The sequence below is a fragment of the Dioscorea cayenensis genome, chromosome 13 (genome assembly GCF_009730915.1).
Source record: "Dioscorea cayenensis subsp. rotundata cultivar TDr96_F1 chromosome 13, TDr96_F1_v2_PseudoChromosome.rev07_lg8_w22 25.fasta, whole genome shotgun sequence".
Taxonomy (NCBI): Eukaryota; Viridiplantae; Streptophyta; class Magnoliopsida; order Dioscoreales; family Dioscoreaceae; genus Dioscorea; species Dioscorea cayenensis.
The window spans coordinates 7005118-7015582 of NC_052483.1; the positions used below are offsets into that span (position 1 = coordinate 7005118).

Here is a 10465-nt window from a genome sequence, read left to right on the forward strand (position 1 = left end):
AAAGACTTTCGTTTAAACAAAGGATGCCAGCTACAAAGTGCCGACACCACCGAACCCATTTTATTGATAATTTTTGATCTGGTCTTTGGGCCAAAGAAAGATATATATCAAGAGGTGTGGACAAAGTGAACATTTTACACTCAAGCCTAAATTAAATATACACGGCTAATAATGATATGACCAAGACCATGTCAAAAAAAAAGCAATAAAGATTTTAATAAATAAACTAACAAGTAAATATCATGTTTCGTTTTTATATTAGTGTCAGTGGGCCAGATGGTGGATATCACAACACAAACGCGGTTGCGTCTGTTGTTCGGTGGTGCCCAACAGACGTTGTGATGGTTTAGGTCCTCGTTTTCGTTCTCCCTCATCATATAATTAATCGTCATGTTCATGTTCAGATAACATTTTAATTAATATGGTTAAGTTTCTATTTCAATTTTGTTATACACATATATAGATCGATTTAAATGTACGTGTGTTATATAGTAGCCTAGAACTTCATTGGAATAAAAGGAGGCAGAGATCGAGTTTGACAGTAAGCATATATATATATATATATATATATAGGACAAATCCTCCTCAGTCCAAGAAGAAGAAGAAGAATAAGTTTATTAATTAAGTAGCTTAGCCGGCAGTGGTTGGTTATTGTTTTGACCCTAAAGGAAGGAACTCCCCAAAGCCACAGCCTAAAACGACCAGGCTTGTAGCAATATTGCACCAAATGGAGCACTTGGACCTGTTCCCTCCTTTGGGCTTTTCAAAACCGTTGGTTTGACTACATCACCATATATTGTAAAAGAAATTAAATAAAAATTATCGAGGGAGACTTAAAATTTAATTGGAAGAACTTGAGGGAGCCTCATAGTCATAGACCAACTACTACCCCTTTATCCTCCCTCCCTTCATTCCTTCCTTGCGGCTTGTCTCACGACTTGTCTCTCCTTAATTTGCCTCTCAATTTTTCCTTTTTCTTTCATAGAAGGAGGAGCTTTCACCCATGAAGAAGAAATTGGAGCCTTGTCATGAGATCGATTTGCTGCCGGCAAACAACTGGATTTTTGTTGTGAGACCTTTGCAGATGTTTGTTTGCACTACTCTTTTACAAGAGCAGATTGGATTAGATTACATTTGATTAAATTAGACATACGCCACGCCACGCCTCGCCTGCACATATTTTTAGTTAAAGAAAAAATACCTTTTTTTTTGCTTCTCTTATTCATGATTATTATCATGATCAAGTGGTGTTGAATTATAGTACGTACATAGTTTCAAAGGCAAGGCTTATATTTCTTTCTGTGGTTTTCGTTAATTCTATGTGCGTTGCGAGCGATCATGGGGAACACTTGCGTGGGTCCGAATTTGTCCAAGTATGGATTTTTCCACACTGTTTCAGCAGGTCTTTGGGGAGGAAGCCAGCGAGGTGGAGCAGAGGACGTGAGTGCCCCTCCGACACCAAATCCTAACAAACGTGCGCATGAGGGTGTATTGCCTCATCATCATCAACAACAACAACATGCAGACGTTGAGGTAGAGGCCTCTGTTTATTTTGATCATAAACCTCCTGAACCAGTGAAAATCATAGTAATAGAACATCAGCCAAAACAACCACCTCCGCCTCCACCTCCTTCAAAACCTCCAGTCAAACAACAACAACAACAACATGCACAGACAGACCCACCAACAGCTGTACAACAGGCAAAGATCAAGGCTGAGCAGCAACAGCAGCAGCAAGAGGAGTGGCAGCATCGGCCTTCAGGCCAACTCGGTTCTCAAACGTCCTACTGACAACTTGAAGGATTTGTACACTCTAGGCCGGAAACTGGGTCAAGGGCAGTTCGGAGTGACCTACCTGTGCGTGGAGAAAAGCACCGGTAAAGAATATGCATGCAAATCCATCGCCAAAAGGAAACTCACTAGTGCTGAAGACGTGGACGATGTTCGGCGAGAGATTCAGATCATGCATCACCTGTCAGGTCACCCCCACGTGATCTCCATCAAGGGGGCTTATGAGGATACCATGGCAGTTCATGTGGTCATGGAGCTGTGTGGGGGTGGAGAGTTGTTCGATAGGATCATCAAGAAGGGCCACTACACAGAGAGAAAAGCCGCCCACCTTGCAAGGATTATTGTGGGTGTAGTCGAAGCTTGTCATTCCATGGGGGTCATGCACCGAGATCTCAAGCCAGAGAACTTCCTCTTTGTTAGTAACAAGGAGGAGGCTCCCCTCAAGACCATAGACTTTGGATTGTCAGTCTTTTTCAGGCCGGGTATATATATATATATATATATATATATATATAATGTTCTTTCCTTTTCTATCCATACATCCATCCAATCCATCCATCGATTGACTGAAGAAAAATTACATAAATATTAGTCTAAATTGGAATATTGATTGGTTGATCATAATAATAATTAACATTAGTCAGTTGCTCTGTTTCACAGGGGATACATTCACTGATGTGGTTGGGAGTCCATACTATGTTGCACCAGAAGTGCTCAGAAAAAAGTATGGTCCAGAGGCTGATGTTTGGAGTGCCGGAGTCATTATTTACATTTTGCTCAGCGGAGTTCCTCCCTTTTGGGCAGGTCATATTTTTAACTTCAAATTTTGTTGCGTGTCATTTTTATCTTTGATTTTTGTGGTCTGACTATATACGGACTAGTTCTGGGCAGAAAATGAGCAGGGGATTTTCGAACAAATCTTGAATGGTTCACTTGATTTTGAGTCTGATCCGTGGCCAAGCGTCTCTGTGAGTGCCAAGGATCTTGTCAGAAAAATGCTTGTTCGAGACCCCAAAAAGCGATTGACAGCCCATGAAGTTTTATGTGAGTCAATTAATTCATTATTAGTGTTCATTAATTCTTCATTTATTTATTTATTTATTTTTTTCTTTTTTTTAAACAAAGTACGTTCTCGTGTATATATTTATCTCCTTCCAGGTCACCCGTGGATTCAGGTTGGTAGCACAGCTCCTGATAAGCCTCTGGATTCTGCAGTTTTGTCACGTTTGAAGCAATTCTCCGCCATGAACAAACTCAAAAAGATGGCACTCAGAGTAAATTTAAATTTTCCATTCTAACTATAATTTGTACAAGTGCTTTAAAATTATTCACTGTCCATCTGGGCTTAAAAACATTTGTATCGGATCATGACAATTCATGCAGATTATTGCTGAGAATCTATCTGAAGAAGAAATTGCTGGGCTGAAAGAAATGTTCAAGATGATAGATACAGACAATAGTGGACAAATCACTTTTGAAGAACTCAAGGCTGGGATGGAGAGAGTAGGAGCTAATCTCAAGGAGTCAGAAATTTATGCACTAATGCAAGCAGTAAGTACCAAAAAGCATATAATAGATATATATATACACACACAACAGACAACATAATCAATGCTTGATTTATACATATACATATATAAGCCTTATAAGTGTACCTGAAATGAAAATTACTACAGGCTGATGTAGATAATAGTGGAACAATAGATTATGGAGAGTTCATAGCTGCAACACTGCATCTGAACAAAGTGGAAAGAGAAGACCATTTATACGCAGCATTCTCTTATTTTGATAAAGATGGCAGCGGATACATCACGCAGGATGAGCTCCAACAGGCTTGCGATGAGTTTGGCATTGAAAATGTCCAATTAGAAGAGATGATTGATGAAGTAGATCAGGACCATGTAAGCATGCATGAAAGCATGATCTTTTTGTTTCTGATTGATCTGCCTAGCATTCCCTTTTCTTTCTCAATTATTAATATGCTTGAATTTTCTGTCAGGATGGGCGAATAGACTACAGTGAATTTGTTGCCATGATGCAAAAGGGAAATGTGGGATTCGGCAAGAAAATTTTTTCAAAATGATCCCAGCAACAGGAAGCATTGAAGATGGAATTATATTTTATTCTTTTCTTTTTATCCTCCTTTGGCGCATAATGACATTTGGCATAGGCATATTTTTGTTACAAATTTATATATATATATATATATATATATGTGTGTGTGTTTATACAGTGTCAAAATCAATGCCCAGGTTGTGAAGACCGAGTGTTAACATGCTTATGAAAAAACCCACTTCCAGTGAGAGACTGTAACTTCCACAAATCTCTGACTAACCTGCTCCTAGTTTCCTTTCTCGGCTTCTTAGTTTCTCTTCCGTCGTTCCCCTCTTGCCATGGCAAGCGGGGACCCGACAATCGACCCCCTCTTGCCCCCATAACCCAAGTCCACAGGCCCAAATTGCTTCCTCCCTGCGCCTTTCAGCAGACAACCCCCACACATAATACTCACATGCTCTCAAAGCGAAGGAATGCACCAGATTTCATTCGAATTGATGGCGATGCCATGACCCGAGGGCAGATTGAAGTTCCAGTATGCGCTCTACGGGAAGCTTTTTGGCAAATCTCCTCCTTTCACTCGAGGTCCAATCGATCTTCTTTCGCCAAATGGAGTGCTTTTGGAGACGTTTGCATCTCCGATCTCCCTAATGGGTTCCTTTTAATTAGGTGTTCCACTCAGCAAACTATGCAAAAACTTATTACTGATGGCCCCTGGTCCATCAACGGCATTATACTTCAACTTTCGCCCTGGAAACCCTTTTTTGAACCTACCTTCGCTAAGCTTAACACCGCCGTTATTTGGTTACAACTCCATAATCTTCCTGTGGAGTTCTGGGAAGGGGAAACTCTGGAATCAATAGCCGGCCAGTTTGGTACTCTGATCAAGGTGGATGATTACACCACGTCCCTTAGCGAGGTCCAAATACGCTCGTATATGTGTTGAAATTGATCTATCAAACCACTCGTCGTGGTTTTCGGATTGAGGGATGATCTGCCGCGAGTTTTTCGTTGTTGTCAATATGAGCGTTCTGACGCGTTACATTACTCGTGTGGGGTCGATCGGTCAGTGGTAGTAACACTTGTCCGCGGTCCTCGAGCTCCGGTGCCGTTAAAACCAACTTACCCCACCCTCGGTGGAAGGTAGGGACCAGTTCTAGCCGGTGTCGGATCTCCAAGATCGGCGCATGGATGATGTCGACCCTCCGGTGGGTCTATCGTCGGAGAACACCGATGATGCGGCGATCCCCACAAATGATTCTGACTTTGGTCCCTGGCTTCTGGTGTCTCGCCGGCGGGCGATGCACGTGATCGCGGCGGTGGCCCTCGTGCCCCTCACGTGACCCATGAGTGCTGCGGCCCTGGCGGAAGTCCGTTGTTGGCCCGTCCCGAGGCTCTGACATGCGCAGTCTACGTGGCGGTAGGAGAGCCGCTGCTAGTGGGCGGCCTCCTCCATCCCCTGTCACGTCTCCTGTTGGGGACAGTGTCGTTCAGCCTCCCATTCAATGCTCCCTTGTTAACCCAACCGTTACCTCTCACCCCCCCCATCGCTCCCACAGTTGTTTGTGAGTCCCAAGGCGATAGCCCACAGGCCCAGTGTGTTTTACCGCACATCCCCTCCATTCTGAATCCCACTCCGCACATCTCCCCAGGCATGGATCCCAGCTGTATCCAGTATCGCTCGAAATCTCCGCCACCTGTCCTTCGATCTTCGGTGCAATCCTTTCCTGTCCCCCCTCCCCAACCTGACTGTAACCCCCACTCTGACATCGTTGAGAGAGTCTCTAATGCTCTTGACGAAGAAGATATGGTGGAAGATGAGAGCCAGGGAGAGGAGTCCTCTGATGAAGACGACGAAAACGAAATGGCTGATCAAATCCTCTCTGATACTTGTTCGGAAGATAACATGACCCTCTATCAATACCAGATGGAAGCCCGTCGAGAAACCCTCGTCCGGAAAGGCCCTAGCATACACAGCACTTCCCCAAAGAAGGGGAGAATGGAAGCCGATGAGCCCTGCTCTTAACTTGCTTCTTCTTCCCTTCTCTCCCAGGAAGTGTTATTCTTACTCATCTATTTTCATGACTGTTATGAATATGTTTAAAATCTTATGCTAGAATTGCAGGGGTATCTCTGCTGGAGATACTTCTTCCCGGGTGTTTCGTCTTATCAAAGCTCATAAACCTGATATTATTTGTCTAGTGGAAACCAGGGCTGACGCTGATAGGGTTGATCGTTTTTGCAGGAAAATCTCTATGGATTGGGACTGGGCAGCGATTCTTTCGGAAGGTTTCTCCGGAGGAATCATCGTGTTCTGGCTCAAATCCATCGGAACTATAACCCCCTTAGCAGCCTCTCGCCGCGCCCTTCATCTCATTATCTCGCACAACACCTCTAAAACCTTCCTCATATCTACCATCTATAACTCCACTCGGATCAGATCTCAATGTTTTTTATGGCATGAACTTTCTAAATTGACTTCTCTGCAGGCCCCGTGGCTCGTTGTCGGGGATTTCAACTCCATCCTCCATAGATCTGATCACATGGGGGGCCCGTTTGCTTATTATGATCGAAAAGCCCGGTTCTTTAACAACTTCATTGCTCATAACAATCTGATTGATCTTAACCACTCTGGGCCGCCTTATACATGGTGTAATAACCAGTTGGGGTTGGCTCGGCGCTGGGCTAGGCTTGATCGTTGCTTGATTAATCTTTCTTGGGCTGATTTTTTCAAGATTAATAAGCTTACTCATCTCCCCCGCTTGTTTTCCCATCACTCTCCCCTCCTTCTGACTTCTTCCCCTTCGCATGTCGCCTCTAATTTCTTTTTCCGTTTTAATAACAACTGGTTTGATTTTGTAGGTTGTCATGATGCTGTTCGGGATGCCTGGCTTAAACACCCCCATGGCAATCCCATGCAAGCCCTTTCCCACCTCCTCGCGTGTACCCGTTCTAATCTCAGCGAGTGGCGCAGTCGGGGAGTCAATAATACCGAGTCCGATATGAATCGTATTGAAGCCGATATTAGTAACCTAGAGCACTCTGATTTCAACCTTATTTCCCAAACCCTTCTCTTGGAACATTACACTACTCTCTCTCATTTTGCGTGTCGAGTTTGTAATGTCTGGGCTCAGCGTTCCCGGATGATGTGGGTTAAAGACGGTGACAAAAATACCAGTTTCTTTCATGCTATGACTCGTATTCGTGCCCATGCCAACTTCATTTCTCAGGTTAACAACTCCTTCGGCCTTTCTTTGCCGGGATCAGGAAAGTATTGAGCGGGCCTTCCTCACCTTCTACAAGAACCTTTGGTGCGAGTCTAATGACTCTTGGCTAGTCCCTCGTTTCTTATCCTAGTAATCTCCCCTGCATTACTGACGCCGATGCAGCGTCTCTTACTCGGAAGGTTACTAAGGATGAAGTTTACCGAATTATTTTGGACATGCCCACTGGTAAGGCCCCGGCCCTCGATGGTTTCTTGTTGAGTTTTTATCGTAATTTTTTTGGCATGTTATTGGTGATCATGTGTTCTCGGCAATTCGTTTTTCTTCGCCAGTCGTGATTCCCTCCTCTTGGGGCAAAACTTTTTATCACCCTTATTCCTAAAAGTGGATAGGCCTAGATGCATTTTCGATTTCCGTCCGATTTAGCTTTGCAATGTCAATTATAAAATCATCTCCAAGCTTACGGCCAATCAGTCGGTGCCAGTGTGAGTTCTCCCTAAATTGATAGGTCGAGAACAAGTGGCTTTGTGGCTGGCGGAACTTGTTTGATAACATTATTGTTGTGCAAGAGGCGAGTACACACCTTAGAAAGCTGATTTCCAAAAACCCCGAGGATGTTGATTAAATTGGACATAGAAAAGCTTGATAATCTTGTTAATTGGAGTGCAATTCTTGCGGTTCTCTCTAGTATGAATTTCCACCTTTCGTTGGATATCCTGGATCTCTACTTGTCTTCACTCTTGTTCCTTTTCCATTCTGGTCAATGGTTCTAATTCCCCTTGGTTCTCCTCATCCCGAGGTGTCCGCCAAGGAGATCCTATTTCCTCTCATCTTTTCATTTTGGTGACCCAAGTTCTTACTTCTATGCTCAATAATGGTCTAGTGAGTGGCTTGATCCCCGGTTTTAATCCTAATCTCAATCATAATTTCAATCATCTTATGTTCGCCGATGATCTAATTCTTGTTACCCAAGCCTCCAGGAGCGCCGCCCGTAACATTAATCAGTGTCTTAAGGTCTATGGTGTCCTAACCGGACAGCGTCCTAATTTATCTAAATCTCAGATCTTCTTCCCCACTTGGTGTAACAAACATATCTCCTCCCGTATATGTACTATCTTAAACCTTAGCCAAGCCAACTTTCCACTGAAATACCTTGGTATTTTGATTTCTCCCAAGCGTCTCGCTGCTTCCACCTTTAAGCCTATGATTGATAAAATTCGTCTCCAGTGCGCCCGGTGGAGTAATTTCTATCTTTCTCCTGCTGCCAAAGCTACCTTAATTAATTCTTCCCTTCTTTCCATCCCTACCTACACTTTCTCAGTCTACACAATTTCTGAAACTGTCCTTTCTGAGATAACCAGCGTGGTTAGGAAGTTCTTCTGGAGCAGGAACCGCAATGGAACGGGCATCCACAACGTGAATTGGAAAACTTTGAATGATAGCAAACCTGAGGGGGGCATTGGAATTAGGAATTTAACTCTTGCTAAATCCTCTCTTTTGGCCAAACATGTCTTCGCTTTTTTGAACAAAAAAGATATTTTTTGGGTTGATGTTTTAAACCATAAGTATGGAAATGTGAACTTTTGGCGGTCTGCGGCTCCCGCGAATTGCTCTTGGTTTTTCAGATGCATTCACAAAGCTACCACACAGATTAAACCGTTCTGTCGCATTAATTATATTAATCCTGAATCCACTTCCTTTCTTTGGGATCCTTGGTGCTTTGAAATCCCCCTTGCACTCAAGCCAACTTTTATTAATATGGATCTTGATGATAACTGTCTTTGCTTTTCTGAAGTCATTAACGGTGATAGATGGAGTGAGTCCGGTTTGGGTTTGGTGTTTGGCCCTAACTTTAATTCCCAGGATCTTTCCTCCACCACTATTGTTCACAATTCAAATAACCGCTGGATTTGGAATCCCCCTTCCAAACGGCACAAAATTTCTTCCACTGTTTATTGGCATTTAAATCATGGCCCACCTCTGGCGGAGGCTTGGCCTGGATGGCAAATGATCTGGAAACTCAATATTGCCCCGCGCTCCAAGCATTTTTTGTGGACATTATTTCATGGCCGCCTGTCCACTAAAAGCTTCTTGTTTCACCTGAACCTTGGGCCTAATGACCCTTGCACCTTGTGCGACTTACACCCCGAAAAACATCGAACACCTTTCAATCAACGTTCTATTGCCCAGCAGTTTGGTCCTTTCTCGACTGGAACTTAACACCCATATATACTTTACTACTGACTTTGCTTCGGGTACTTGGATCTCGAGGATTTGTATTCCATTCATATCAAATCGTCATTCTTTTGAACCGCTTTGGTTGCTCTGGAAATCTCGTTGTGACCTTATCTTCCGTAATGCTCGCATCAATCTCCCCACCGTTGTTTGTAGAGCTTTGGCTCATGTGCAGGAGTTCGCTTCCTACAACCTGCAGTCTTCTTGGTCGAAGAATTATTTTTAAAACAACTTTACCGACTTCGACGACTTCATTCTTTTTCTCTCGGGGCCAATTCCAACCCGGTTTCCAAGGTTTGCTCCATGGGTTTTTTTATCTCTAGCTCTAATTATACTATCCTCCTTGCTGGTTGCTGCTCTCAACCAATGGACGCTGCGTTGGTGGATGACCTCTCCGCCCTTGGAATTGCCCTTCATGCCGCCTCTGATCTTCGCCTGAGCATCCAACATATCTTCGTGCATACTTCAGTTACAGAGATAATCACCAATCCTGATCCTGTCGTCACTTGGCGGTTCAACACTCAAATTTCTAATATCAGAAGACTGCTCTCTGAGCATGATTGCCCTGCTGTCCATAGGATACCTTCCCATTGGATGCTTCCGGCCGTTCATCTCGCCACTCTCGGCCTTAACTCCTCCGTCCTCAATCTCTCTCTTTGGGCGCGACCTTCCGTATTGGATAATGAATGCTTTCCATCAGTTCGGTTTTAATGTATAGTAGTCCTCAGATCTCGTTTCCTTCTGTTTTTTAGTTTCTTGTCCTTGTTTTGTCCTTCGTCTGTGTTCCCCTCTTTATTTCAATAAATAGCCCAAGTGGTTCTTCTCAAAAAAAAAAACATGCTTATGAAAATGAGATCTCCAGCCAACTTTTTAAATTTTGCAGGCCACTTGTGGCATTCTTCATTCATCTGGAATTTCACTTTCTAATGGTGGACAACGGAAAAATATACTTTTTGGAATTTATACTTCCGCCTTGAACAACGAAAAATATTAGAAACAAGATTTAAGATCAGATGAATGTATGATCCTCACATTATCTCTTGGTATAAATCAAATCTAAGCTTAAGTCTCTCCATTAAAGACTCATTCTGTATCACTAAGTCGATTTGCATATAATTCTGCACAAATATCATTACTCAAAAAACTGGGTGAGAGGGAGA

General features: G+C 43.3%; 1 pseudogene; it reads left to right on the top strand.

Annotated features, from left to right (window-relative positions):
* Window positions 1-741: 741 nt before the first annotated feature.
* On the top strand, window positions 742-3993 carry LOC120274469 (annotated as a pseudogene).
* Window positions 3994-10465: the final 6472 nt, after the last annotated feature.